The sequence below is a fragment of the Prunus persica genome, chromosome G2, assembly GCF_000346465.2.
Source record: "Prunus persica cultivar Lovell chromosome G2, Prunus_persica_NCBIv2, whole genome shotgun sequence".
In the NCBI taxonomy this organism is placed as follows: Eukaryota; Viridiplantae; Streptophyta; class Magnoliopsida; order Rosales; family Rosaceae; genus Prunus; species Prunus persica.
The window spans coordinates 4,240,974-4,260,714 of NC_034010.1; positions in this window are offsets into that span (position 1 = coordinate 4,240,974).

Consider the following 19,741-nt stretch of genomic DNA (forward strand, 5'->3'; position numbering starts at 1 on the left):
TATCGCGCTCACCACGCTACACCTCCTTATCAATTGTAAATTGGACTGTCTTATCCTCAGGCAGGAGTGTCGTTTCCACAAAACGACAAAGGGTTTTTAAAGAAGATGGCGCCTCCATTTTTGAATAAGCACCAACTTCAATAACCTGTTTAAAGAAATAAAAAAAATGACGTGGTAATTCAATAAAGACGACGGTTTAAGGAATAAAACGTCGTTTTAAAAGTATTTAAACGACGGTGAAAAAATTGTCGTGGTAATTTAATAAAGACGGTGAAAAAACCGTCGTTTAAATATTTTATTACGTCTTAAAAAAATTCCGCCGTCTAAGTTGTAAACAAACGACGGATTAAATAAAAAAATTCCGCCGTCTAAGTTGTAAACAAACGACGGATTAAATAAAAATATCGACGTCTGAAATTTTGAAAAACAAATAAAAATTTCTTCTTCCTTCTCTTCATCTCTTTTTTCTTCTTCCTTCTCTTCATATCTTTTTTCTTCTTCCTTCTCTTCATCTCTCTTTTCTTCTTCCTTCTCTTCATCTGGCTGATGTTTCCCCATTTTGGCAGTATCATCCTCCAAATGTAGGGATCTCACATCACCTCCAGAGCAGCTAGCTTTGTCAGACATTGGATTTTTGGGGCTTTGGCTAATTCTTGGTTTAAGCATGCTTGGATCAAAATTGGGAATTAATTGGGAAAGCTGACTCAGGAAATGCTCCCTCTCAGCCTCTACCAATTGTTTTGTCCTAGCCTCCATCCTTAAGGCCTCTTCCCTTGCCTTAGCCTCCATCTTTTTAGTCTCTTCTTGAAGGAGAACTCTTAAACTCTCCTTCAAACGGTCGTCAAAGCTCACCCTCTGTGGTTTGGGCAAATTGAAATATTGCCTTGGGGAAACACCAGCACCAACTCCCCTCACCCTGCCTGGATGCTCGGGGCCCAAAGCCATGGTCAGCACATCATTGCTGCCATCTACTCTGACTTTGCCTTCCGAGACTTGTTTCTGCAATTCATCCTAAAACAAAGATAAACAAAAAAATACACGACGGTTATTTATGTACAAACGACGTATTATATAATTTCACACGACGCAATAACGTATAAACCGACGTTATTATAACTTATCACGACGGTAGTTATACCGACGTGGTTATTTATTTAAAACGACGAAATGAATAAACAACCGACGTCTTATGCTATAATTAAAGATAACAGAGTAGTGATTCCTATTTAGACCGTTAACGACGTTTTTAAAAAATTTTCGACGTGGTAATATCCTTCACACGACGCGAAAATGAACCACCGACGTCTTATGCTATAATTACAGAAAACATAGTAGTGATTCCTATTTAGACCTTTAACGACGTTTTTAAAAACTTTTCGACGTGGTAATATCATTCACACGACGAAAAATATAACATACGACGTAATAAGAATAATTCACAGTTTAATAAAAATTTAAAACAGAGTGAGTAGGCTTACAATTAATTTTGCCTTCTCTGCCACCTTTGGATCAGGGATGTTACCATGTTTGTCCTGTCTAGCTCTCTTCCATAAGGTAGATCGATCAATTTCTACCCCAGGCATGGTTTCCTCCAATTGATCCTCCAATCCAGCATATCCTTTTCGAGACAATCGATGATTGTACTCGAGTTTTTCCCTAATCTGTGAATGTTGAGAATGCACAGACTGAAAATCTTTGGATAGCCTTGAAGCTACAAAGGCATCCCATTGTGCTTTCTCTATGAATTTATATGTTTCAGGGGGTTGGCTTAATTTCTCCCTGTCATTGGTGTATGGAAGGATATAATGCCTCGTTAGTGTAGACTTGAAATCCTTCCATTTTTTGGCAGCAGAAGATAAAACAGAGGTCTTGCCCCCTTGGCCTACGACAAAAGCCATGTCAACTGCTTCCCAAATCTGCTCCTTTATATCCTTTGGGATTTGGGACCATTTCTTGTCCACAAGTGGGATCCTGGAGCGTGCCAAGACACCAATATACGACTGCATCTCAATATGTGCTTGGCCAACACCTTTCCCCCTTTTATTGTACTCAACAATTGGCCTCAGTTTCTGAAGCTTTCTCTTCACAACACGAGGCATTGTGCTCATACCTCGACCAGTCTTTGAATCATCAGAGATTGTTGTCTGGCTGGTTGGTTCTGTCTCAGCAGATGATGAAGCAAACTTCATCTTCTTCGAAGACTTCATCTCCTTCGAAGACTTGTCTTGGGGAGCTACCACTCCAAGCTTCTTGGAGCCAGAATCCTTAGTTTGTTGTTGAGAAACCATTTTAACAGACAAAACTGCAAGTGAAAATATTTCAGGAAAACATTAAGAACACAAACGACGGTATTAAAAAAATACGACGTATGATATGATTTTAGACGACGCAATGAAATAATCTCAGACGTAATAAATGTTTAAAACCATTATTTATATAACGTCGTGGTATATATGTTCACACGACGTCAATAGTAATACACCGTCGTGGTAAACTATTAATTATATAACGTCGTGGTATTTATGTTCATACGACGTCAATAGTAATACACCGTCGTGGTATTAACATTCACACGACGTAAAACAATAAGATATTTTGTCGTCTATATTAGATACCAACCCTAGTTTCTTTTTCTTTATATTTTATCAAATAAGGGAAAAACAAAAACCATTGTTCAGCGAAATCAAACATGCAATTAAACAAGCATATAAAAAAAGACTATTATTTTAAAAACAACTTTGTCAATTTTCAGACGACGCTAGAACAACTGACGAACCGTCGTGGTCTACCGTCGTCTTATTTAGTTGATGTAGTTGTCTTCAAAGTTGGAAACTTTCTCTCTTTGTCTGTATATTTTATCAAACTTGGAAAGAAGTAAAATGATTTTGGCCAGAAAAAAGGTAAAAAGATTTTTCAAACAAAAAACGTATGAGCATGCAAAACAGTAACCAAAATAGTGAAAATGAAAGCTTACCTTTTGCGTGCAATGAAAGCAAGAGGAAGATGATCGATGTTTAAGTTCAGAGACGACGAAGAAGACGAGAGGAAGACGATGAGAAACTCTGACAATGCTCTGACAAGGAAAAAAGACGAAAAGGTTTCTCTGGGAGATTGAAATTTTTAATCGGGTTTGGAAACAGTGCATGTGTAAGTCGAAAAGTTGCTTACATATAAAACCATTTCAAAAAAATAATACGGCGGTTACATTTAACTACGTCGTTTTTAACTAAAACGACGCAATATTTTTCATTCGACGTGGAATCATTTCATTTAACGTCGTTAGGTTTAATATAACCGACGTGGATTTTAATTTTTAAATTATGAATAGAATTTTTTTTCCCGTGACCTTTCAGTTTATTTTTCAATTACAGTGCGTTATAAATAGAGTTTTTTTTCCGGAGGAAATTTAAAACGAAGGAAATTAATATTCTGCAATATGTAAAGTTTCTTTTTTGGATGACAGATTTAAATAAAATAAGAATATAAAAACAACAAATGTGTAAGTCAAGTAGACGAAAAGTTGCTTACATATAAAACCATTTCAAAAAAATAATATGGCGGTTACATATAACTACGACGTATAAATTACAAAATACGACGGTACATTTAACTTCGGACGTGGTAAATAAATACGACAGTAGTTTGTAGGTACCGTCGTAGTAAACTCAAAAATTAAAGTACATAAGTAATAACTCGCGTCATGGTATATTATTTAACACGTCGTTTTTATTAATTTACCGACGTGGATTTCTGTAATATACGTCGATCATACCGACGTTGATTTTACAATTTAAACGGCGGTTTTTTTGTAAGGACCGCCGTTGGTTTTAAAAATTTATTCTATAAATTTGTCGCTTTCATTCATTTTCGGTTTACATTTAAGGTTCCAAGTTCTTCCTCTCTCAGTCTCTCATGTCTCAAAGATAATAATTTGGATGTTTTCTCAAAGAGAAATTGAGCTTACTCGCATCAAATATATGTCCACAAGAAGAAGCTTGTCAACTAGCCTTCTCACTTCCTTGATCAAGCCTGATAGGACACTTAGTGCTTCTGAATACTCCTTGCTTTCCATCAAAAGAGATGCAAGCCTGGCCTCCACTCGCTGTCGAAGGAAAGTTCGCTTCTCAGGGAAATCTGAAGATCAGATGTGCCTGATCCTCTGCTTGATTTTCTTGCCTAAGAAGATCCGTCGGATTTATTGTGATAGCCTCTTCCTTTATCCGTAGAGCTTCAGAAGAAGAAGATGGGTTTCAAGAATGCGATAAAGAATAGAAATGGCTTCAGATGGCCTCTAAAGCATGAGCAATTGAATCAGTAGTTTCTGGGAGATATGATGAAGACATTGTCAATGCTTTGAACTACACAAGTCCTGCAGAAAGATATGTTAAAGAAACTGAAACAACGGCGGTTTTCTGTTCTACCGTCGTCTTTTCTCGTCGTCTATATTAAGTTACGATGGCGGTAGATTTATAATTACCGACGTAGATTATTTTGTTAAACGTCGTTAAGTGTACTACAACCGACGTGGATTTTAATTTTAAATTATAAATGGAGTTTTTTTTCCCGTATTCTTTCAGTTTTAGTTTTCAATTCCAAAGCGTGATAAATAGATTTTTCTTTCCCGAGGAAATTTAAAATGAGGGAAATTAATGTTCTAGAATTTGTAAACTAACACGACGCAATATTTGCAAATCTGTGTCATCTGTTAAGATTATGATGTGGAACAGAGTTCCATCTGGTAAGATTTCGTAACCCTTGGGATCTCAGACAAAACTGATTATGTCGGCGGTGTTCTATATAAACCGTCGTGGTTATTTCAATTCTTGTCATTAAGTAGATCTACCGACGTAGGATAAGAAAATCAAAGAAAAAAATTGTTAACAAAAATTCTTATTAAGACGACCGTTAAAATTAAAGGTACGACGTATAAAATGAATAAATACGACGATAAATTTTATTGTACGATTTAAAGATAACGTAGTAGAACTATACGAGAATGACGTCGATATATTTATATTTTCCGTCGTTGTAAATTAATTTAATACGGCGATATTTTGTATTTTAAAGCCGTGGATTTGTTTGTAATTATACGGCGTCTTATACGAAAACCTCGTCGTGTTATTTTATGAGTAAAAACGGCAGTTTTTATTGAAATCGTCGTCTTTACTTTCTACGTCGGTCGATTCATAACTTCTGCCGTTCTTTGTTGGCATTGATTTTACACTGAGGAAATCTGTTTCAAATAGACGTCGGTTGTTTAATTATGTACGTCGTTGTTTTTGAACAGCCATTTGAAACTCCATTTTTTAGTTGTCTAAGGTTGTATTACACGACGGTGTTTTTAGAACCGTCGTCTTTTTATAAACCACGACGGTTTTCACTTAGACCGTCGTTGTTTTCTGGTCGTCTTTTTCACTTTTTGTAGTAGTGATGATAACACTTCTAACCAGCTAGCATGTTTAATCCATGTAAACGATTTTGCTACCATCTTCATCTAGTTAGCTGTGGGTGGCTAAATCGAGCACATCAGTGTCAAAGTTCTTGCAGTCTCAAGTAGAAAGACCTCTCTTAAAACAAAAATGCGTGTGTAGCAGAACAGTTTGGAAAGTCTCTTAAAACAAAGGCAATGAAAATGTATTTGGTATTCTCTAAAAAGAAAAAAAAGCTGTCTCCAATACTAATATGTGAATTGTATTATGCAGTAGTATTGTGAGAAATGATATGACGCTTGCATGCAGCTGTAATTGCTCTTAACTACCTGAGTTAAGAGCTCCTTTTTATTTTGTTTTTTAAGAACCAAACTTATTATTGTGAAAAAACATTACAAGTTATATTAATTAAATTTGATTAAAAAGATGGTGCAATTGTTAAATTGATTTATCCAATTGTTTGTACTCAATTTTGCATCGTGTTCTACTTTTGCCCAAAATATGTGGTCTAGAATATTGTATGTATAAAAAAAAAAAATCGTTGTCCTGAACAACCAAGTAACAACATGAACAAAAAAATAAATAATAATAATAATAATAATAATAATTTTCAAGATTAATTTGAAGACCAAGGATGGTCAGACAACTGCATAGATTCCTAATGGATGACAGAGATTACTTAATACACAACTTCTCAGCAGATTTCAACAGAGTCCAGAAACATATCCCAACCAGATATCTTGAAAGAACACTACACATGTCCTACATTATAGTTTTTAGCATGAATGAACTGATTTCTTTATATGCAATATTGGTTACTGGTTTGTTAACGGCTTTTTGCTATACTGATTGCGTCAATTTCAAGGACATGTCTTTGTTATTGTGATCTTGGCAGAAAAACTTATATGAAATGGAGACAACACTATTTGTTATTTTTGGCCATTATGCTATGTTAAGTAGAAAAATTATTACGTGTGGCATAGTCTGATTGGTCAGGGATAGCAAAACAGTGCTATTCTTGTTATACACAAGTGTTTCTCGATCTTAGGGGTGTATTCAATTAAGATTTTAATGAATTTTAAATAAGTTCGGAGTGTCATTTAATTGATTTCTTTTTCATTGTTAGAATCTTGATCTTGTCATAGAGTTTGATAGATTTTTATAAACTTCTATGAATTCGAAATAATAGTAGGCCATCATGCTTGATGTTAGTGGTGGTGGTAGAAATAATAGATGCATTAATGGTGGTAATGATCGTGTCAAGACTCAAAAGTAATTAGAGTTTAAACTGATATGTTTATTCTTCTCTCAAGGAAGGATATATATACTACATACAGTGGGTACAAATAAGAAATATATACAAAATCTCCTAATTCTACTCAAATTAGATAATTACAATAAAATACAAATTCTATTCCTAATAGGAACATTGACTTTGACTCACGCCAACACTCCCCACAAGTTGGTGCATAGATATCGCTAATGCCCAACTTGTCAAGTGAGTCTTCAAATTGGTGATTTGACATGGCATGGGTCAACATAGCTGCAAGCTGCAGCGAATAAGGCACAAAAGGTATAAAAATTAACTTATGCTCCAGCTTCTCCTTAATGAAATGCCAATCAACTTCTACATGCATAGTTCGATCATGTTGCACCGGATTTTTAGCAATTTCAAATGCAGACTGACTATCAAAGTGGAGCTTTGTAGCAGCCATCCAGTCTAAACCCAATTTTAGCAAGTAACCACATTAACCACAGTATTTCACAAACCCCTTGGACAATCCCTCAGTACTCAGACTTTGTAGAAGACCAAGACACAACATTTTGCTTCTTAATAGCTAGGCCACATAACTAGGTTACTGCCAACAAAGGTGAAGTAACATGATGTAGAACGTCTATCTGTAATATTCTCTGCATAATTTGCGTCAGTGTAACCTTCTAGATCCAAGTGGCCATTTTTCTTAAATAATAAACCTCTCCGAGATGCAGACTTTAAGTAACTCAGAATACGCATCACAATACCCGTATGATCAGGGTGTGTCAATGATAAATAGATCAATCTCCCAACCAATCTTTGTTGTCTTTCTTTATTAGCTGGGACCTCAACAATAGGTGTATTAGCTGGTTTATAGTCAAGCATTCCAGTATCTACTAGCAGGTCCATGACATACTTTCTTTGTGAAAGAAATAAGCTATGTTTAGATCGAGTGACTTCCACTCCTACAAAATATTTCAGACTAGCAAAATCTTTAGAAGCTAAACGCTTCTGTAGTTCCTCAATTTCTATAGTACCATCACTAGTCAAAATCATATCATCAACATAGATAATCATCAAAGTCACCTTATTGGCCCCATGTTTAATGAATAGAATAGGATTAGTATTGGACTGTTGGTAACCAAATTTCTTCATAGCTGCAGTAAATCTGCCAAACCATGCCCGAGGAGACTGCTTTAACCCATACAACGTCTTTTTAATCTGCACACGTTCATCGTGTCACCAGTATCGCTATATCATGGTGGAAGACTCATATACACTTCTTCTTCTAATTCACCATGTAAGAATGTAATTTTTTTTTACATCAAATTGTCTCAAGGTCCAATATAAGTTTACTGTTAAGGACATCAAAACTCTGACAGTATTAATCTTAGCCACGGGTGCAAAAATATCATGATAATCAACTTCTTACGTCTGAGTGAACCCTTTAGCTACTAATCTTGCCTTGTACCTCTCGACAGTACCATATGCATTACATTTAACTATAAACACCCATCTGCATTCTACAGGCTCCTTTTGGTTGATCAACAATGTCCCATGTATTATTTTTCTGCAACGCCTTCATTTCAATATTCATGGGTTCAACCCACTTTAGATCCTTAAATGTCTCCTCAACACGAGTTGGAATTTTAATACTATCCATTATGGTAAAAAATGCTTTGCACTCAGGAGATAACCTGGGATCATACACATAATGGGCAATAACATATCTTACTTTGCCTTCTGGTGAGTAACGATTAGGTGGAACCTCACGGTTCCCTCTAAGCGGTAGAACATAGGAATTATCAGCAGTATGAATAAGGAGCATAAATTAAGTCTGAATCATTTGATAGAAACTCTGAAAGATGTCGACCACATCACTTTTAGTTTTCATCTCATATAACCACATTATACGAGTGTAATCATCCACATATAACACAAACTAGTGAACTCCCAAGGCTGTAGAAATAGGGGAAGGTCCTCAAACATCAGAATGAACCATATCAAAATGGCATAAGTCGTTTATTACAACTTGGAGGGTAGGATACCGGATGACTCTTAGCTAAAATACAAGTCTGATATTGGAAAGCAGACTCGTTGACACCACTAAATAATGTAGGGAATAAGTGTTGTAAATATCCAAAGGAGGCATGACCAAATGGGCAATGTAGCAACCAAATCCGGTGATGCTGAGAAGTTTCGGTGCTACCAGCATGAAGAACTCGACTAGTTGCCACGTCATCCACATATAAAGCCCCCCTTTTTTAGTACCAAGACCAAAGATCTCCCGAGTCTGGAGATTCTGTAGTAATACGAAAGACGGATACATTAGTACAACATAGTTTAGCTACTCAGTAACTTGCGGCACAGATAATAAATTACTAGACAAAGATGGAACCAATAACACTTTATCTAATGGTAAAGCAGGTGTCAAGAGTACAGAACCAGCTCTCGTGACAGGAGTAGCATCATTATTAGCAGTCAGAACATGATCACGATGAGACGGAAGTAGATGTGTCAAACAAGACGCGCTGACCTAACACGACCCGAGCCCATCCCTTTTAAATAAGACACGGCATGACACGAGCACAAATATTAGTGGGTCGTGCTTGGCATAACATGAAAGCTTGGCCCGGGCCAGGATCAAAAGATGAGGTCCAATAAATCAGGGCGGCCCATGGACCGACATGGGCCGGGCTTGGGCCAAGCCCGCTTCAAGCACGGCCCGAGCCTAGCCCACTTAACCTTTTTTTTGGTCTCAAAAGTCAAAATCCACTTAAGTGACTTAACAATTACGTGATCTAGCATTTATTGCATTTGTTTCACTACCAAGTTTTGGAACGGCAATTAAAAACTTGAGTAATTAAAATAAAAAATAAATAAATAAAAAAGTGATGCAATGACCAATGACGTACCTATCTTGTCGTACACCCTAGCCTTAAGTGACTTAAGAAACAGACTTAGAGTTGGAGAGTTGGACTCAAACTCAAAGCTTCGAATAAAGCCTAGACTGAATAATTTGAAATAGTGAGTCGTGCAAATGAAAGAATTTGAATAAATACGTACACTGATGCATAAGTGTGGAAGAGTCGTAGGACTGTGCCAATATTAAATGTTCATTTCCCATCTATTTTTCTTATTATTTGTGATTGTATTTGATTTGTTATAATTTCTTTTACGTTTCAATTCGTTTTCCCTATATTATACAATGGATCATCCAATTCATTTAAATCAAAATGTTAAAATCATCAACATGATTGGACTCGATTTTAGCCTTAGCTTTATCAAATTGGATTGTAAAATCTAAAACTTAAACTACATTGGATCATATGTCAAATTTTGAAAATGTTGGGCTAGTTCTTGGGCCCGAATACTGCCCGAGCACGAGCACGGGCACAATCTTAGTCCGGCCTGTTTCAATGTGGACTTGGACTTTGGGCCGGGTTGGGATTAATGGTTTTATTAAATGGATCAGCATGGCCGACCCAATAAATTAAATGGGCTGGTCCAGCTTTGCACGAATAGGTTAAAGTCATGAGTTTAAATAGGGCAACCCAGCCCGGCCCGTTTGACACCTTTAGGTGGAAGAGTAGTAGAGAAAAGCAGAATTATACGTCATATGGTCAGTAGCTCCAGAATAAGTAATCCAACTTGTATTGCGTGTATCATGAGAATGGAAAGCCCTGGCAAAGTTACCTGGAGGTGGCATAGGTGCAAGAGGTGTTAGAGTGCTTGAGACTGCTATCACGGCTGAAGTAGGAGTAGCGGTAAGGTGGTCGTGCCTAGTGGTAACGTCAACCACAGAAGTGGTGGCAGCAAGCACATGAGCTTTGCCGTTTACGCCATAATCAATTGAGCATGCCTAGCCTTAGAGGACCAACACGTAGACAGGACCCATGGCCTACCAAAGGTAGAAGCACTTCTTAGAGAACTTAGGCACCAATGACCTCATATTCTTAGCTACCAGAAACACCCTCTACAATTTGCACAAAGTCCCATATCGAAACTTTGGACAAACTCCCACTTTCACTTTCCTATAAAAGAGGAATAGTGCCTAGGTGAAAGGGGTAACTGCTTTTTACCTATACTGTTACATTGCCAAAATTACTACACATCCCACATTCGCTGACTTAGCATCGGAGAGCCTCCGATAGGTACCACACCAGTGTCTGAAGCTTGACGATTGCTTCTTCATCATTATCTTCTACAAGGTCCCTTCATCCCAAAGATTCGTACTCCTCCTGCCATGCTGAGGATCCAACACTTCTCCATCTAAGTTGACTCTCCGAAAATGAGTATCAACAATTGCAATAGATGCAATTGCAATAGAGGATGATATATGATGAACCCTCTGTTGCACTTGTAATAGACAGTTTCAGCTTTTCTCCATTTGGGAAAGCACTTAACAAGATGTAGTTGCAATAGAGATTTGGTTTGAACTGGTTTCGGTTCGGTTTCCAGTTTTTTCGGTTTTGGATTGGATTATTATTATTATTTCAAAATTTTATTTTAAAATACAAATTTAGACTAAAATTTTATTTTTTGGGCTTGAAAATTTATAAATGATCAAATTTCATGCAAAGAGAGATATTAGGCCTAATGTTGAGGCCCAAAAAATCCAAGGAGCTAAGCCTAGATTAATTCTTGGCCCAACTCGGATAATTGAAAGCAAAAGAAGCTCAATTGGGACAAAAGGAGAATTTGTAGGGTACGCCAATACAAGCTACGGGCCATGTAGCATGTCAAGTAAGCACGCGTAAAAGGGCCAAGAGCATGCCAACCCTACATAAATTCGCTCATATATCCGTTCGGTATTACTTGGCTCGATTATAGCCTATTACGGCATAATAAAACTCAAGCACAAGCGTAGGTGTCATGCAAGAAGAGCTATTATTCTAACACCGAACTATGCCACAAGCTTAAGTGGGCCCAAGCCACAAAATTACTCGGGGCTTGCTGAAAATATTGTGGTGTGGATGGGTACAAGCATTCACTAGGCCCAGTTAAAGGATCAAGGAATGAGAATTTTGGGTTACTTGGGAGCACCAAAATTTGAGCCCATTTCTTGGCTCCAAAACATGGGCTAGCATGAGAGAGAGAACATGACCTAATGTCTTAGGAGAATACAGTAGTTTGCTTAGAAAACCCAATGTTAATTAGAATGCCCAAACACTTTGTTAAAAATGCAACAGGCAAACTGCTTCCAGCAGCTTGAAGAAAGCAAGCTGACCAGTCGCTGAAAAGTAGAATATCATCAACCCATGGCCTAGGAAAAAGCCCAGCCTAACACTCTATAAAATATCTAGCAGACATGTTCAGCCTTTGCCTAAAGGAGTCAATGGAAGCCAACACAAAAACCAGAGGAAATCCATGAGAGCAAGAGGTTTACCCGTTGGGTAAACAACATGGCCACTCCCACCTTTTCCTCTGTTAGCTCCCATAAGAAAATCAAGAAGAAAGTCAGTGGCGCTTCATCCCTATGGAGAAAGGCCAGCCATGTCAAAACCTTGGAACCACAAAGAACTCCTTACCTATGCACCTTGGATGAGAAAATGTCACCAAAGAAGATAAAGTGGAAAGAGGTAATGAAAAAGGAAGGAAAAGGTTAGATGAAATTAGGGTTTTTTGTGGCTATAAAAGAAGGCTTCTGCTACCCAGATAATCCATCATCCAGGGCCTGACCAAGCTTTGTCAAGTATCTGGGAATTTACTCAAGCCATCCAATCTTCTTCTTCGTTTGTTTTTCTTCTTCCCTTAAGATAGAAATCATTCTAATTTTCCTCTATCTTACTGCAAACTTTCGTTCTCTGTAAGAGACCCATGCTTCTCTCTCTCTCTCAAATTGCTAAACTTGTTAAAGCTTAGCTTCCATGCCACAAGCTTCTTAAGCTAAGCCAGTAATCGATTTATCATGTTTATTTGGCTATTGGTGAAAAGAACCTAAGAGTGTTTTTCTAAAGTTTCATCAGACTTTTCAAAAACTCTTTTAAGGGCTTGGTTCTTGAACTCAGGCATTTGGGGAATTTTTGTTCGTTTTCTTCTTACGACAGCCCAATCCCATTCGTCAGGCTGCTAGGAACAAAGGACCCCTACATAAATTGGTGACTCTACTGGGGACCAAGCTGCCATTTTCACTAATGCCTCCAAGAAAGAAGACTAAGAGCAATACTATGGCTTCCCAAGATGGGCCCGACCATGGTGATTCTGAATCAAGGCAAAATGCCTCATCTAGGGAGCAAGAACGTGCAAGTGAGGGAGCTTTTACCCTCACAGATCTCATTACGGCTATTCAGGCTATGGGGGAAACTCAGAGGGAGATGATGGACACCATCAAAGAATTGAAAAGTTCTGTCTCTAAGCCACCCCTAGATATAACTATTGATTTGAAGTTATTGAATTATACTATTGCAAGTAAAACTGTAGTTCAATTTAATAGATGCCAAAATAGTTCAATAAATTAAACTATTGTGTTGAACTATTGAACAACTATTGTGGATGCTTAGGAGCTTGGGAATGTGTTTCAAATTGCATTCCCATGTTTGGTAAGTGCACTCTTGGGAATGCAATTATGGACTCATAGATAAGGACTTCCTATGTAGGGGCGAAGTTCATGCCGTCGACTCACCGTAGGAAACTTTTTACCCCCACTTGGGAAAGCATTTAATTCTGATTTTTTGGACTAACTTACCAATGTTATTATTTTTAAATACCACTTTTTACACCCTTAAAAAACTCTTCATATATTTACCTTTAATAATTAAAAAATCAAGGGTATTGTTGGAAACTTAATAACTTTTCATTCTTAATACTATACTAATTGAACATGAGAATGAGAAATAGTTGCATTTCCTAGTCCTCATTTCCCATCGTTTCCAAAAGTGAGAATGAACATCGTCCATTCCCATCTCGTGAGATTAGATATTTGAAATTTATTCCTAAGAAGTTCAATGGTGAACCAAACGGGCCCTAAGGTGACTGCGTCTTTTGAATTTTTCTTTTGTTTGCCTTCGGCTTGTTCATATTCATTCACAAAATAATATCATTTTTTCACCATTAAACTTAGATGGGCGAGCCCAACACGGTATGTTTATTAAACGGACTGACTCTAAACAGACTGGACTGGCCCAACACGGCCCATTTGACACCTCGAATTAAACACTTATAGAAACTCATGATCTACTTTTGTTACAATTTCTATTAATTTGATCACGCACACATGACATAGCTTTCTTTTGAGAGAGTTTTTTTGTTCATTCCTCCACTAAACTCAAACCCTATTTGCAATTCCCTCTCTTCATCTCTCTCATCCTCTCGTTTTCTCTGGTCACAATGCTTAGCTATTTCAAACAAAGACAAGATAGACGATAGGGGCGCATTGGAACTTTTAAAGAGTTTTGGAAGAATTTTCATACAAACCAAACCGAAAGTTGATCATGAGGAGGACTGTTAACTTTTTCTTTTCCTTTTTTCCAATAAAAGAAATCTGTGTTCCAATAAAACAAATCTGTGTGGGGTTGTGGTTCGAAGCTATGACGCTTTCCACTGACGAAGGGCTGACGACTAGTCAGATAAATGCTGTTGTGGATCGGTGCCACAATTATTTTTAAATGATAAAAAAATATGTGTTAAATGGCTTTTTCAGGTAATAGGTCAAAGGTATGGGTTTAATGTAATTGCATTGCAAAAGGGAATTCTTTACAATTCATTAAATTTCGTCAATTATTTCAATTAATTCATTTATTTCACAAAACTTGCAAGTATGGGGCTGAGATTGGTGTTCATGATTCATTCAATTATTTCACAACATTTGTGACTAGCTTTTTCCAATTAGCCAAACTGAATTTCTTTTTGTTAACTTGTAACAAAAAACAATAAAACTTTATTAACTACAAATTTATCGTGTATAAGAAATTGTTTTGTTTGTCCCTGAATAATAATAATAAAAAAGAATAATTAATTTTCATTTCATGGTAATCTAGAATTCTCTTTATGTCTTTTGATTTCCCAAATAATTTATGTAGCTTTCACTTTCGGAAAAACAAAATATAACAATTTTTATATACTTATGACAAATTAAGATTTTTGTGGCCTTCCAAAAAACTTAAGTACATTTCTTAAAAATAAAAATAAAAGTAAAGAAAATCAAATTCTTATCTTTGTAGGATTGTGGGTTTATTTTTATTTTTAATTAAAGAGAAACTTCATTAGATAAAATTCAACAATACAACTAATGACACCAAAATGACATCAAAAGCATCAATCCTTTGAGGGAAGCTGTATTGTTTTGAAGAAATATATATATATATATTTTAATGTTTTAAGTAAGAAGAAATATATATATTTATTTTTTTAATGTTATAAATAAATACGTTTTCTTAACTAGAATAATCCATGGTAGCCCTATGATAGACTAGGCAAGAAAGAAAATTAATCTAATGTTAATACACATGAGAGTAGTTTTTCAAATTCGCATCATAACATAGCCCTAGAGCAAGCCTTTATTATTATTATTATTATTATTTCTTTTACAATTGTTGAAGATAATATTATTTTTATTTTTATTTTTAAATTTAATACGATGTCAATTTTGTATTCCTTATCTATAAGGATTCTCTTTCGTTAATTGAATCCTAAAAATGTAAAAGTGTGTAATATTAAGGTAGTTGGACCTTGAACAAGTAAAATTATTCCTTATTCTTGTAAAAACAAGAATTTACAAGATTAAGGACAGAGGGTACCATAGCGTTGTAAAGAGAATCATTAAACTCATAACTTATAAGTTTTGGGTAGCAGTTCACAAGGTTTTGCACTTGGATTACAATGTTAGGGTTCATCCAATCCATAATGTTGTAAATCATATGTTTACAAGGATATGTATCCATATTACAAGGAATTGGTAATGGTGGACTTTGGGGATGTAATTTGGGTCCTTATTCTAGTAAACAATGGTTTACTAGATTAAGGACCAAGGGTACCATAACATCGTAAAGAGAATCCCTAAACTCGTAACTTACAAGTTTTTGTTAACAATTTGTAGGACTTGTTCCTAGATTACAACATTAGGATTCACCCAATCCATAATGTTGTAAATCACACTTTTACAAGGAATTGGTAATGGAGGACCTTAGCGATGTAAAATGGGTCATTATTCTCGTAAACAATGGTTTACAAGATTAAAGACTGAGGGTACCATAACGTCGTAAAGAGAATCCCTAAACTCGTAACTTACAAATTTTTGGTAACAATTTACAAGGTTTTACTCCTCAATTATAACGTTAGGATTCACCCAATCCATAATGTTGTAAATCATATGTTTACTAGGATAAGGATCCACATTACAAGGAATTGGTAATGGTGAACCATAGCGATGTAAAATGGGTCATTATTCTAGTAAACAATGCTTTACAAGATTAAGGACTGAGGGCACCTTAACATCGTAAAGAAAATCCCTAAACTCGTAACTTACAAGTTTTTAGTAACAATTTATAAGGTTTTTCTCATGGATTACAACTTAGGGTTCACCCAATCCATAATATTGTAAATCATATGTTTACTAGGATGTGGATCCACATTACAAGGATTGGTAATGGTGGACCTTAGCAATGTAAAATGGGTCCTTATTCTAGCAAACAATTTTGTTAAAAGTTTAAGGACCGAGGGTACCATAGCATCGTAAAAGAGTGTTCCTTATTGTTGTAAAAATAAGAATTTATAACATTAAGGACTCATTTGACAGTATTTGGGACATGAGAGTTCCATAATATTATAAAGTTGATCTCTAATCTTGTAAAAACAAGGGTTTACAACATTAAGGACTCATTTTACAGTGTTTGGGACATGTGTATTCCATAATATTGTAAAGTATATCCCTGATCTTGTAGGTTACGAGATTTGGGTTCCAATTTATGAGAGTTCGCATGGTGATTACAACATAAGGTTCACTTTAATCCATAATATTGTAATGGCCTAATTTACAATGAGAAGGATCTCAATTACAATAATAAGATAATGTTGGACCTTGAAAAAGTAATATTGTTCCTTATTCTTGTAAAAACAAGCTTTACAACATTAAAGACTTATGTTACACTATTTTGGAAATGAAGATTCCATAAAATTGTAAATTGTATCCATAATCTCATAGATTACAAGATTTTGGTTCATTTACGAGATTTCGCATCTTTATTATAATTTACAACGTTGAGGTTTGCCCAAATACATAATGTTTCAATAGCCGAATTTACCTTTCGCATAGGTCATTTGGCAATTTCCAATTAGGCATTCGGTTTTCACAAATTGGACTGACAATTACGTGGTGCATGTTCATCGATTACAAACTTGACGTGGCTGAGCAAAAGCAAAATATGCAACTTGATGTGAATCATGATGGCATGCTTATTAATTTAGCAATGGCATAATACTTAACATGTAAAAATATAATGCTTCGTAACTTTATTAATTTCGATCCGTATTTTCATTCAAATACTTGTCAATATAGAGCATGAATTTTTTTATTTTTATTTTTGGTCATGATAACAACAATATAAAGCATGGATTTGTAAAACTTGTGTGTATGTTATTGATTAACACATTAATTGCATTTACAAATGGAACTACTTTGTTTGTCAAATGCACGACTGGAATGCAAAGGGAACTGCTTTGTTTGTCAATTGTATTACTGAAATGCACATGACACTACCTGTTTGTCAATTATATTGATAAATCACATATTGTATTTACATTCTTAAAATTGAAAAGGGTGCCAATAACATAACAATATGCATATACTAAGCTCAAAATACAACTCTATGGTACAATTGCAAACTGTAAATGCAAGTTACGTGCTTATCTCGATGTCTAATTTTTTTTGTTAACAATAAAGAAGGGAGTATACTAGTACTCCAAGTGTCACAACCGACACAAGGAAGACCATATTTGTAGTTTCCGCTGCATCCCTTAATGTGCTCAATTGACTTGCATCTCATATTTGTCAAATATCCAGCACTATCTTTTGGTACATTGATCAATGAACTGCAAACTTTGTGTTCACCCATTTTGAATTTGATCCTGTGATAGTAGGGGAAAGTTCTCCATTGGCTTGAAAATCATTTGTGGTCAACAAGTCAACTTTCTTTTATGTATGAGCGTGCCACTGCTAACAATAAAAATCATAGCAGACTTCTTGAAAATAGATAACTTGTGCCCCAAGTTATTAACTTCTAGACAAACGATTGTGAATTTGGGTGAGGAATATCTCCCAAGTAAGTTCTTTTCTTGCCTCAGACTGGTGAGGACTTCACAATTTTTCACAGTACAAAACTAGTAGTTCTGGCCAGAATGAATGATAAGAAAGTGAACTGTTTTAGACAGAACTTCCTTTTACAAAGCTAAAAAGGGAAAGACTAACTCTGAAAAAGACAAAAGAAACATTGGACTTTAGTTTCTGCCTGGATAGCTGCTTTTGATCCGGACTGGATTGGATATGTCTGTGCTAGATTGGAACCTCAACACCTTCAACTGTCATGTTTCAGCTGTAAATCGATACCAACGTTCGAGTTTGTTAGAGCTTTAATCTATTTCAAGCTCTGGAAGGCTATTTGAATGGGCAGAATTGGAGCCTTTTCAGTCTAAAAGGGGCAGAAGTGGCTGGATTTGATGATTACTGAGCTGGAACTGCACTGTAGTACCTGTTCTGCTTGATTAGGGCTCTCCATAAATTTGTTGAGGTTTTCATATTTGTAAAAACCCGGACTCTGCTTGATTTGGCTTATGCTGAACCAAATTTGTAACGAGAGAAATCTCGCTTTGTATAACTATTTCTCTGAACTAAACTGAAATTAGAGATTTTGAATTATAGCTGACTTGTTTTTTGTGGCTCAATGAGCTTTGGTTGCTTCAGTGTTTGAAGGCTTTTGAGATTAAGTGATCATTTTGTCAATTGTGATCTTGAGAGTTTTTGTTTTGATGGATTTTTTGGCTGTCAAGATTGGAGAAGTCTTCCTGTAAGACCTGCCTTCATAAATTCCTCATCAACTCCCTTGTGATAGTTGAAAATTTTGACTTGTCAAAGTTAGGCAATCACGTGGGGCTCTTTCTAAAAAAAAAAACATTTTTAAAGGAAAAGAAAAATTGCTGACTTGCTTTTGAGATCAAGTGGTGAGATATTTCAGATGTTAAGCTTTTAATCCAATCTTTTTTAGAAGTTTGATTTGCTTGGTGATGAATTTACCAATTTCATCGATTCATTTATTCTTTGTGCTCTTCTAAACCTCTGCCAATTTGCAAAAAGACATGGGCCTCTTAATGTTGATTGGGCAGCTTTTCTGGAATCAAGGCCCATTCTTTTGTTTTATGTTTTGTGGGTTTGTTTGTAAAAATGGGCTGGCGTGTAGAGTTTTGGCCCAAACATAAGGAAAACTTCGGTGGCTGCCAAAAATTAACATGGGCTTTTTGATTTTGGATTGGACGTGCCAAATTAGGTCCAAACACTTTGAGATGATTTTAAGCCTCCTACATATTCCCAACCAAAAGAAATTAAGAAATACTTTAAATAACATATACATATAAGATTAAAACTGACACTAAATTATAAAACTGTTTAGCAGCTTCTATTTGTTTTAGAAAAGGATGTGACCAGCCATATGATCTAAGAGAGGATGTGAGTGACAAACTAGAGGAGTAATGAAGAAGAGCTGAGAAGTTTTTTTTATATATAATTTTTAAAGAAGAAGATTTGTGAAGATAGTAAAGACATAAAATGAGTGTCTTTAAGTACTGCTCTATCAGATTTTTTTGAAGCAATGCTGTATCATATTTTCAGACACACAATTTACACAGAGTTTGCTTAAGCAAGTAGCCTAAAAGAAAAAAAAAAAAAAACTAAACAAAGCTAAAAGAAAAAAAATAGAGACGGCGAGTGTTATACTACTTCCAGATATGATATTCTTTATCGAAGAGCAGCATTACCCAAAATTCTTTGGTGAACATTGCATTGCCATCAAAAAAATTAATATACTACATCTATCTAGAACAAGGCAAACTTTGTGGCAGGTAATTGAAT